The sequence below is a fragment of the Budorcas taxicolor genome, chromosome 8 (genome assembly GCF_023091745.1).
Source record: "Budorcas taxicolor isolate Tak-1 chromosome 8, Takin1.1, whole genome shotgun sequence".
NCBI classification, from domain to species: domain Eukaryota; kingdom Metazoa; phylum Chordata; class Mammalia; order Artiodactyla; family Bovidae; genus Budorcas; species Budorcas taxicolor.
This window is the reverse complement of record NC_068917.1, coordinates 81,929,022-81,940,440: the sequence shown is the minus strand read 5'-3', so window position 1 is coordinate 81,940,440 and position 11,419 is coordinate 81,929,022. Positions and strand designations below refer to the sequence as shown.

Genomic DNA, 11,419 nt, shown 5'->3' with positions numbered 1-11,419 from the left:
GGGAGTGCAGGATAGCAGCCTGGCTTGATCTGAGGAAATTTGGACACACAGCCTAGAACGCTAAGATTTATATAAGCCAGGAAAAGCCATGGGCAGTTATTAAAGGGAGGGGTGATGTGACCAGACTGGTAGCTGGGAAAAATTACAATATTGTATAGAATGGCTTGTTGCATCTAAGGTAGAACCCCTGGGTCTACCTTTCTATCTTACATTTCTATCCTGCCCTCCCATCTGCAATGACTCCCCTACCTGAACTAATCCCCTGTTGTTCTGCTTCACTCTTTTCTCTTCTGAGTCTTGTCGTCATTCTGGACAATGGTGTTTCTCCACCCTTCCAGGCCTGTGCCAGTCTCCTGCAGCACCCAGCCTCTGCAGCACAAGTACCAAGCAACTGCAGCTTCCCTGGGCACCCGGAGCAGTTTTGTAAGAGAGCACCTCCAGTGAGAAACCAACCCATGAACAGCTTTCCTGGGCAGCTTAGAAGGTGATTTCTAGAAAGTTCTGGAGGGCAGATTTTCAGCAAGTTCTACTGACAACACAGCAATTTCTCTGCCACTTAGGGAGCCACAGCCCTCTCCACAGAGGTCTCTGTCTTATTCGTGTGGTTGGTGGAGAGACAGCAGATCTGAGAGCAGATGATAACAGCTGCTCAGAATACCTTCCATTCCTATATTCTTTTTTAAAAAGGTTTATTTATTTAGTTAGATTTTTTTTTTTATTTTCTGAATGTTGAGTTTATTTATTTTTTATTTTTACTTTATTTTACTTTACAATACTGTATTGGTTTTGCCATACATTAACATGACTCCACCATGGGTGTACATGCGTTCCCAAACATTAGATTTTTATTTCTTTGCTGTGGTGAGTCTTTGTTGCTGCACATGGGCTTTCTCTAGTTGTGGTTACCGGGGCTATTCTTTGATGTCAGGTGTGGACTTCTCGTTGGAGTGGCTTCTCGTTGCACAGAGCAAGGTTCTAGGCGAGCAAGCTTCAGAAGTTGCGGTGCGTGGGCCTAGTTGCTCTGTTGCATGTGGAATCATCCCGGACCAGGGACTGAACCGGTGTCCTCTGCACTGCAAGGTGGTCTCTTAACCACTGACCACCAGGGAAGCCCCATTCCTACATTATTTATAGTTTTCTTTGCTTTTTACCTGCCAGACCCTTGTGATGCTATGTTAAAGAATCTTTATGTTTAAATTTACCCTGTTTAAATTACTGTGTACTTTTTCTCTCTCTAGATAAGATCCAAGTGGATACATCATCCTTCTACACCTTCCATGTCTAATGTTGTAGCCACTAGCCACATGTAGCTATTGAGCATTTGAAATGTGGCTGGTGCCGAGGAGAAACTGACTTCTTCATGTTTACTTTTATACTGAAATTAAAAAAAAAAGTGGACTTCCCTGATGGTCCGGTGGTTAAGAATCCACCTGGCAATGCAGGGGACATGGGATGATCCTTGCTCTGGGAAGATCCTGCATGCCACGGACACAGAACCCATGCACTAGAGCTGTCCCTCTACAACAAGAGAAGCCACCACAATGAGAAAATGGCAGGCAGCAACGAAGACCCAGAGCAGTCAAAAATAAATATATAAAAATTAAAAAACTGAAGTGGTGTATTTATTTTCTGTTAAATGTTTTATTGGGTGTAAAATGTCCCATTCAGTTCAGTTCAGTCTCTGCGACCCCAAAGATGCAGCTACTAGAAAAGTTTAAATTATATATGTGGTTTGAAATCTATTTCTGTTGGACAGCCTGTCCTACACCAATTTTCTGTTTAGTCTTTCCTGATTTTCCTAGACCGACATGAATTCTGCTTGCTCCACAGCTCTTTGAATTTCTCTTAGGATATTTGTGGGGGACATTTGCTGATTATTTGTTTGCCAGAATCCTCTTTTTTAGGCATTACCTCAATTTCCTTTTGTGGAATTAGTGGCCACGTCCAGCTACAGAAACCAGAGTTGTCCCGGTTAGCCTGGTAAATGGACATAGAACTAGATCCCTCTAACTGGAAGCCCCCTCTGGACACTTTGTGTCTTGAGCAATGTTGCAAACAAGTGGGGTAAGTTGGAGGGCGTATTTCCTACAGATGCTGCAGTGTGGCATACATACCAAACTCACGCTATCTGCTGTGTCACTTTTTCAGTGATTTCTGCTGCGTAGCCCTCTGCAGCATTCAGGGTTTCCAAACTGATTGAAAATCAATTTTTATGATTTCACTGATTCTCACTGTTGACGCCCTGAGACCCTGACCTTTGTCCAATCAACTCCTTTCCCTTAAGATTTACAAAGGCTCTTTCTATTGTTTGTGACCAAGAACTCTGAAAATGATTCTACACTGTTGTTCTGTTATGTATTACATTTCTTTCTAGCAAGTTCTAGGTACGGGGAAAGCCTCAGAATTGCAGGATAAACTGAAAAGTCAGCTTTTGAGGAGCATAGGAACCAGCCCCACAGATCTGCATGCCAAAAATGATGGGTACCATCACTGGCATACGTGCACACGGATCCTTTTTTGTCTTTGGGTCATTGCTTTATCCCAGGAATAGAGTGCAATGAATCAGCTGAGGATAGGGGTCTGTAGCAGACAGAATAAAGGCCTCTCAAGATGTTCACGTCTTAATCCCTGAAACCTGTAAATGTTACCTTAAATGGCAGAAGAGAATTTGCAGATGTGATTAAATTAAGAGTCTGAGCCACAGACATTATCTTGGATTATTTGGGTGGGACCCATGCAATCACAAGCGTTCTTAGAAGCAAAGAAAGCTTCCCAGCTGGATCTGAGAGATGTGCTATGGAAGCAGGATTAGAAAGATGTTACCGATTTTGAAGATTGCTTGCTTGTAAAATGAAAGAAGGGGTTTACGCACTGGGAATGCAAGCAATCTCTAAAAGCCGGAAAAAGCAATGCAATTGATTTTTCTAAGAGTCTCTAGAAAGGAACACAGCCCCTCCAACATCTTGGTTTTAGCTCAGTGAGATTTTTAACCAACAGAACTTTGTCATCTTAACTCTATTGTTGTTGTTAACAACTTAGTTGTTCCGAAATAGTGTCTAACTCTTTTCAACCCCATGGACTGTAGCCTGTCAGCCTCCTTTGTCCCAGGGATTTCCCAGACAAGAATACTGGAGTGGGTTGTCATTTCCTTTTCCAGGAGATCTTCCTGAGCCAGGTGTCAAACTTGCATCTCCTGCATTAGCAGGCAGATTCTTTACCTCTGAGCCACCAGGGAAGCCCTCTAGGTTTGTGATAATTTGCTAGGGTAGCAAATAGAAAACTGATACAATGGTCTATTCCTTGAGCTAGAGAGGACATCCCTTTGACAGCCCAGCTAAGGCTGTATCCCTTGGAGAGTAGGAGGTAGGTTCCTGTATGAACACAGTGTGCTGTTAGCTAGCGAAGGAAAGAAAACTAAACAGACAACACACAGGGGTGCACTACAACCAGCCACAACAGCCCCTTGCACATCATTTAATCATTGAAAGTGAAAGTGTTAGTTGCTTACTCGTGTCTGACTCTTTGTGACCTCAAGGTCTGTCCATGGGATTCTACAGGCAAGAATATTGGAGTGGGTTGCCATTCCCTTCTCCAGGGGATCTTCCTGACTTGGAGCTCAAACCCCAGTCTCCTGTATTGCAGGCAGATTCTTTACCATCTGAGCTACCAGGGAAGCCCTTATTTAATCAAATCAATCTATCCACTTGAATTTTTAGGGCGAGCAACTGATTAGGTTAAACATTCTGGATGAGAAGCCTTGAAGAAATAGAGCACTTTATAAGCAATGTAAATCCAAATTCACATATGCAACACTGCATATATAAATACTGCATTTTAAAAGAACTTTAAGAACTACTCTAATTCCAAATTTTGCCATAAAGATCCCCATGAAACTTGGAAAGGATGATTCCCTCTCAGTAAAGATGTAGTTAATTTAGCCAGCTTCCCTAGTACCTAGACATATGGACCTCTTCTATAAAGTGTTTAAGAATCACTGGCTTAGTCACTGACTAATTAGCCGTTGATAAATCACAGACACTAATGGGAACATACTTAGAGGCAAATGAGATGGAAGTTATGGTTCACAGTCTAAGAAGGCGAAGTGTTACTAGGAGAGCCAAAATGAGCAATAAGGGAAGATACTGCGCCTGTTCTAAAACCCTGACTATGGTCACTGAAGGTTGGTAGGGGATCAGAGGCAAGAGTTGCAAGTCAAGACCAAGGACAAGCCAGAGCTGATGGTCAACACATACACACAGGTTTTGAACACTTAGTTTGACCAGGTGGCAGTCTAACAATGGGCAATGGAAACATCATTTTGGAATATACTAGAATATCACTCTAAAGGGGCTATTATTGTCAGCTCATGACTCAGGTTTTGACTCATAAAACCTCTCCTAACTGCCAAGGAGATCCACTCTCAGGTGGTAGTAGGAAACCTTAAATTGTTGAAGGCGTCTGTTCTGGTTGAAACCAGTTTTGACTGTGAGAGTTCCTTCAGGAGTTTGTGTGTGTCCCCATTTGTCTTCTGGAGTTGGGGTTTGGGAGGGATGAGCCAGGGGGTTCTTTTCTCAGATACTAGAGCTAGGTAGGTTCAAAAAGAGATGATTCTAGGAAAATTGTTCTCAATTCTGGCCAGGTGTTCAATCTTTAAAACAAAAATACTAACGTTCAGACTCAGAACTCTAGAGGTGGGACCCTGATATCTAAATACTTTACAATCTCCCAGATAATTTGAACGTCTGGCTCATGCTACCAGGGTTAAGAATCATTGCTTTATAATTTCCTAGTACAGGCCAACTTAAAATATATTCACAACCTAAAAGTTGAGAGTTATGTTTTATTTGGTGGGAATTCGGGGAGTTCAAGTCCAGGAGACAGTGACTCTGAGACAACTGCTGTGAGAAGGTGAGAGGAAGAGCCAGGTTCTATAGAAGTTCTGCAACAAAGGGCAGCTAGTTGGAACATCAGATTATTGTTAATTAAAGAAAGCAGATATCCCAAGTTAAGAAAGTTTGTGCTTTTCTGTGAATGAGACAATGCAAGAGTCTCAGCTCACTGAAATAATTTCTTCTATATACAATCTCAGCTATGGGATCTGTGTTTTCACATCCCAAGTTCCCCTGGGCTCACTGTAGGGAGCAAGCGAAATCTGCTGGTATTCTTCCTGTGTTCCCTTAGAATACAGGCTCACGATGTCAGGCTGCAACCGCTGATGGCAATGACAGTCTTATTTCCTGATATGGCAGGAAATATTCCATTTCTCATATGGTTATTCTACACGTCACTAGTTTTGTGGCATCTTCTCAGGTAGGTGTGGCTCAACAGTGCTTCTCAAACTTCCGTGTGCCAGAAGGTCACCTGGGTGCTGTTTAAAATTCAGATTTCCAGGCTCCATACTGAGAAAGTCCTAAAGGATCTCGTTTGGGCAGCGCCCAGGAGCCTTCGGGTTTTCTCTGCTGCCCACATTTGGAGTGTCCCAAAAAATGAGCGCTGAGAGATAATAGCTGTAGGGAGATCAAGCCCACCTGGGAAGGGCTGGTGGAAGAAAAAGGACAAATTTGTGAGTAAATATCCCCTAAATACCTGTTTTTCCTTGGCCCCTCTATCCTGGGCAGTTTCGGCCGGGACTACGTGAGCAAGACCAGGAGTGTGACGATGGGTGTGGTCGGCTCTGGGTTCCGGAAAATTCCTCCGGGACCGAGGTGGGGGACGTTGCGGGGGGCGGGGGGGGAGGGCGGTCTCCCGGGGCCCTTCTCTCCGCCGCCGCTTCTCACCTCCTTTAAAAGCATCGAGACCGCTCTGCTGGTCTGTCGGAGCCCAGTCCCGAAGGCGCGCCGGGAGCCTCCGGCGAGGAGCTGGGGAGGAGGTTGAGAGGGGGCGCGACCAGGCTTTTCCAGCTCCCGCCGCTCCGCGGCCGCGGGCCAGGGCGCGCGCACTGCGGGGCCGAGAGTCCGGGCGCGGTCCCGGCCTCGCCTCCTCGCGCTCCCGAGGCCGCCTCCTCCGCGCGCCGCGGGCGCTGGCCAGAGGCGGGGACTCGCCGCTGCGGAGGCCGCGAACGCGGCGGCGCTGGACGCTGCCCCGGGCGGACGGGAGCACGAGGCCGGCGGCGGCGGGAGAGCTGCCCGGGCGAGCAGGGAGCCGGGCCGCCGCAGCGCCGAGCGACCGCCGGAGCCGCGGCAGGAGGTGAGCAGGCGGCGCGCGTGCCTGGCGGCTCTCCCCCCGGTCGCCCCGGCCCCCTTCTCTCTCCTTGTCCCTCCACGGCCCCGGGCCCGCGCCCAAGGACCCCGCGCCGGGCCCCGGAAACAGCCGCCCTCCCCCGGCTGGCGCCCGGGCCGCAGCCTTTTCCCGGAGTGGGCACGAGGCCGGCCCCGCACCTCCCCGCGCTGGAGCCTCCTTCCCGGGGCCGCCCCGACCCGCCGGGTTCCGCCTCCCAGGCTCCGCTCCGTTGCTGGGCTCCCCTGAGGAGGCCGGTCTGGGGCGATGCAGGGCCTTTCTTTTTGTTCTTAGCTGTGTCACGCGCGTCGGCACCCAGAGTCAAAAGCGAGCATCCCTGAAGTGGCGCTAGTGGCAGCGGTGCGGGCTTGATTGGCACGCGGGGAGGGCTGGCTGGCCGCGCCGCTGGTCTCTTTCCCCCTCCGCCCCGAGCCGCCGCCGCGGTGCCCACGTTGGCAGCAGTCGCGTCCTGGCAGGTGAGCTTGACACCGGGTCTTCGGTCCGCGAGCTGCCCGAGCTCTTCCGAATCCCGTCTCAGGGATGCTCCGGGTTCCTTCTGTACCTGTATTTCCCACCTTTGGCGGCGTGGAGGATCCACAAAACTTCTGTTCTCCTGTAAAAATAGTCTCCTGGGTTTACATCCTCTTTATATGTCACATCTTACTTAATATTTTTAATGATTGTCTTTCGGTAAAACAAAATAGGCAAAATACCTGTTTCGATGAGCGTTCGTTTTAGCGGAATTTTAGAATCATTGCATTCGGCAAGTCGTGGTGATGCTTGAGATATGCCATTCCCAAATCTGCAAAACCAAACTTGTGTGACTTTCACGGCTTTGAGTTTCCTGGTTTGTGGTCTCCAAAGTCCAATTGCCCTAAATAATGCAAATATTGAGGGACATTCCTAGGGGCAGAGTAAAATAGTCCAGTAGCCTGATTACATATTTAACAGGTTTAGAGTGACTCTGTTTGGCTCATGGCCACGAGATTGACTCAAATTTAGGCCGTTTTAGTATTTCTGGATTTTTTTTGTAGCTTGGGGCCTGAGAAGTTGAATCCCTTGTGGGTACTTGTGGGTCTCCTAGAGCATCCATCCATAGCTCCTCCTCCCTATGTTAGAGAAGATTAAGCTAAGGGCAGGCTACTGTGAAGAATAAGTTTATTTGTAAATAGAAACCAAGAGCTTGCTAAGACTTGGGATTTTTAGGTCAGAACTCAATTTCTAAGGAGTCAGTGGTGAAAAGACATTGAATTCTTAGAATGTTTAAAGAAAACAACACTTCAAGACATATTTTCTTCTCCTGTGAAGAGGTCACCTTTTCTCCCCATTGGTTTTGCTCAAAAGTGAAAGACCAAGAATGAGAGGCAGGAATGCTGGGGGTGAGGGGTGGAGGTCAGCATTTGGGAATATTGCTGTTAGAAAATAAGGGTGCCATTTGTTTTCTAATTGCTGGTCCAGTTATTCATGGGGGAATGAAAAGATTTTGCAGGTATATTGTTTTTTTCAGGGGTGGGGCTGAAACAGCAATGAGAATGGTTGACCCAGGGCCAGCTTCAGTCTATTTATGTGGCCACCTTCCTCCAGCCAGGAGGGAACTGCTGATCCTGTGAACGTTGCAGGCCAGCTTTCTGCATCCGAAGCACAAAGGATAGCCAGGCAGAGCCTGAGGAAACTGCATGTGTGGGAAGAGTTGGAAGGTGGGGTGTCGCTTTCAACTCACCATTCTGGGCAGCGAGTAGGATCCCATCACTGGCAGTGTAGTGGAAGGGAACATGAGGTAGTGTGGCCCTGCTTTAAACAGTCCCGGAGGGGCTGTGAGGGGAGGCAGGGACTGGAGAAGAGGCGCTGTGCCTGAGGCTTTGAAAGTGAAAGTGAAGTAGCTCTGTCCTGTCCGACTCTTTGTGACTCCATGGACTGTAGCCCACCAGGCTCCTCCGTCCATGGGATTTTCCAGGCAAGAGTGCTGGAGTGGATTGCCATTTCCTTCTCCAGGGGATCCTCCCGACCCAGGAATCGAACCCGGGTCTCCTGCATTGCAGGCAGATTCTTTACCATCTGAGCCACAGGGAAAAAAATAAGTTGTCTTAGAAAAGATTGATTTCTTTTTTAATGACTTGAAATGGGAAATTGGGATAAGAAAAAAATCATTTTTCTTTTTGTTTAAAAGAAAAACTTGGTTAGCATTATTTTCTAAAACTTCACAAAAGTAGAAGGAATGGTCTTGATATGCCCTTGTGCTTAGTCGCTCGGTCTGACTCTTTGTAGCCCACCAGGCTCCTCTGTCCACTCCAAGAATACTGCAGAGGGTTGTTGTGTTCTCCTCCAGGGGATCTCCTAAAAGGTAGATTCTTTGCCTGCTGCACCATGGGGGCTTTCACCTTAACAAATTGTGAGTGGCATTTCACTTGCTCCCCCAGGATGGTCTTAGAGTGTGGCTGCTTTCTAGACTTTTTCAAGTTACTGATGAAATTACATTGAAAGAGAGTCTTGGCTTGAAGTTTAAGGATTATTTCCAAAATTCCCAGAGAGCTTTTCTTTGCTTCACAAAGAAATGTCCCCCACTTTCAGGAAAGAAAATGCACGCCTTCTCAGATTTTTACATTGTGATCTTATTCTCTTTCAAGACTGCGTTAATAAAACTTCCTCTCACTAAGATTTTGATGATTAACTAGTGCCTGACAGGAAGAACACATATGTAGAAATACTGTATAATGAGATAGTTTGCTGTGGTTTCCAAGCTTTTTTGCTCGTTCTTGTTAGTAAAAAAAAAAAAAAAAAAAAAAAAAAAATTAACATCTGAAACCAGTACAGCATAATGTCAGTTGTATCTCAATTAAGACCAGTTTTTAGTACTCCTCTGTATGTGTGTTTGTTAGTTAATTATAAATTAATGTATATGGGCTAATGTTGTAGCTCAAGATCCAGTATACACTTAGGGCTGGATTCATTGTGGAGGTAAAACCCTCTTTCAAATACTCCTTTAATTTTGAGGGTTTTTTTTGGTTTGGATCTTGTTGGATCTGAGTATATCATCGCTGTTGTGATGTCGCTCAGATGAAGCTGACTCAGCGTGGGAAGTGCATTCCTAACCCCCGGCTTGTGTTCACCTGTGCTTGCGTTTATTAGTATCTGTGCTTTTAATGGGGACCTTAAAGCTTCATATCCTCTGTGAGGTTTAGTTTCGTTTTAATTTGTGCATCTATCTCATTGTGTGCTTGCCCAGTCAAAGGATACCTCAGAGGGCTGGTGACAGGTGACCCTTGACAAAGGGACTTTGTGAGGGTGCAGTCAGTTCCTGCTTTTACTAGCACTGTTAGTATTTCATGGTGATATAATTAGTATAGTGTAACACAGTGTAAAGTAATTAGTGTACACATAATATATTTAACTTGTTGGTATAATATTTACATTACTAAACATAGTTGCTCTTCTACTTTTTGGACAAAAATAAATGTAACTTCTAGGATTTTTCCCCCAGCCCAGGGGGAGCGTCTTTTATACCTTATGGGCTGCATAAGCCCTGCTGGTAGACAGCTGTTTCTCTCACTTCAGTCTCAGGTAATTCTTTCATCTGATTCTCAGAAGAACCCTGTGAATGCAGGTATAATGGATCACACTCCCCATTTTTTTTTTTTTTTTTAATGAGTAAACTGAGACTTTAAAGGGTTAATACCACAGTAGTTCTTTTCAGTTAGTATTTGCTTGGTGACAAGTAAGTGCTCTCATTTAATTTCCACACTGGCTTTGGAAGACAGGGATAAGCCTTTACAGGGGAGCCCAGGAGGCTGGGAGGAGATGAGGAACCACCGCGTCGCCAGCTCAGAAATGGGCTGCTCTGTGTTTCCTCTCAGTTTTCTGCCCAGGCTCAAGACAGGAACCTGGGTTTTCTTAGTGCCCCCAGTGGTGGGGGCCAGCACAGAAGAGAGCTGGGAATGTATTTGAATGAGTTCAGTTTGTTTTTCTGCTTCAGAATGCCTACATATGGTATCATTGTTTTGTTTTAGAGGAAGCTGTAAAATCCTGTGATTTCATCTGGGAATGCTAGAAATATAACTTCAAAACTTGCTAATGTTACCATTGTATATCTTCCTAGCATCTTAATTTTTTATTGTTACTGTTTGGCTTTTGCATTAAAGATAGGCTCCTTGAGGGAAAAAAAGATGATATAAAGCAAAAAATGAAGTCTTCTTTCTGTTCCTCTCTACCTCCTCCTCTCTTGCTCCAACTTGTAAATATCTTTCCTTATAAGCACTTGCTGTACATTTTCTATTATAGAGGAATGTAAAATGGCAACCCACTCCAGTACTCTTGCCTAGAAAATTCCATGGATGGAGGAGCCTGGTGGGCTACAGTCCATGGGGTCACAAAGAGTCAGACACGACTGAGCAACTTCATGACGATTGATTTATTGAGTGTATTTTTAAAAATTTTCAACAAAAATGGGATATGAACATTACTATTTTGTAACTTTTTTCATGTAACAGTTTATGTTTTGATCATCTGTTGCTCCATAACAGATCAGCTGCAAGCTTAAAACCATAGTTTAGTTATTGCTTCTGGTTCTGTGGGTTGACTGGACTGCATGCAGTCTTTTGAGGCTCAGCTGGGCTGGAATTTCAAGATGGCTCATTTGCTATTACTAGTTTTTAAAAGAATTGCCTTGGTGAATTCTTGGACAAAATTTTAATATACTAATGATTTTAGAAAAAAATTTTTTTTCTAAGCTATTTCTCTGATTCCAGTGCTGCCAGAACTGGAGGGTCTAGCCCATAAAAATGCTCTCCATCGTTTATATCTATGCAGCAGGTAGATGATACCTTATCTTTCCTCTCTGTTTTCTGTATCAGTGAGGGAGGGTCCTGTAGAAGCCATGTTGCTCTGGAATTAGTGATCACTTCATTCTGATAGGGGCTTCCCTGGTGGCTCAGATAGTAAAACATCTGCCTGCAATGTAGGAGATCCAAGTTCTATCCCTGGGTTGGGAAGATCTCCCCTGGAGGAGGAAATGGCAACCCACTCCAGTATTCTTGCCTGGAGAATCCAGTGGACAGAAGGGCCTGGTGGACTGTAGCCAAAAGCCAAGGAACTTTGGGGACTCCAAACTCAACCTTTAAACAATATGGAAATGTTTAAACAGTATAGAAATGTTTCCCCAAAGATAAATAACACACCCTCTCCAACATGCCTTTCTGCTTCTTAAAAA

The 11,419-nt window shown here is 45.5% G+C and overlaps 1 protein-coding gene across 1 annotated transcript in view; it reads left to right on the top strand.

The window, feature by feature from the left end:
* Window positions 1-6,149: 6,149 nt before the first annotated feature.
* The window catches only part of GOLM1 (golgi membrane protein 1), a 57,562-nt gene continuing 52,292 nt past the window's right edge, over window positions 6,150-11,419 (top strand). The window contains exon 1 of the mRNA XM_052644894.1: window positions 6,150-6,186. The gene's annotated coding sequence lies outside the window, so the exon portion shown is untranslated. The remainder of the gene's footprint in view (window positions 6,187-11,419) is intronic.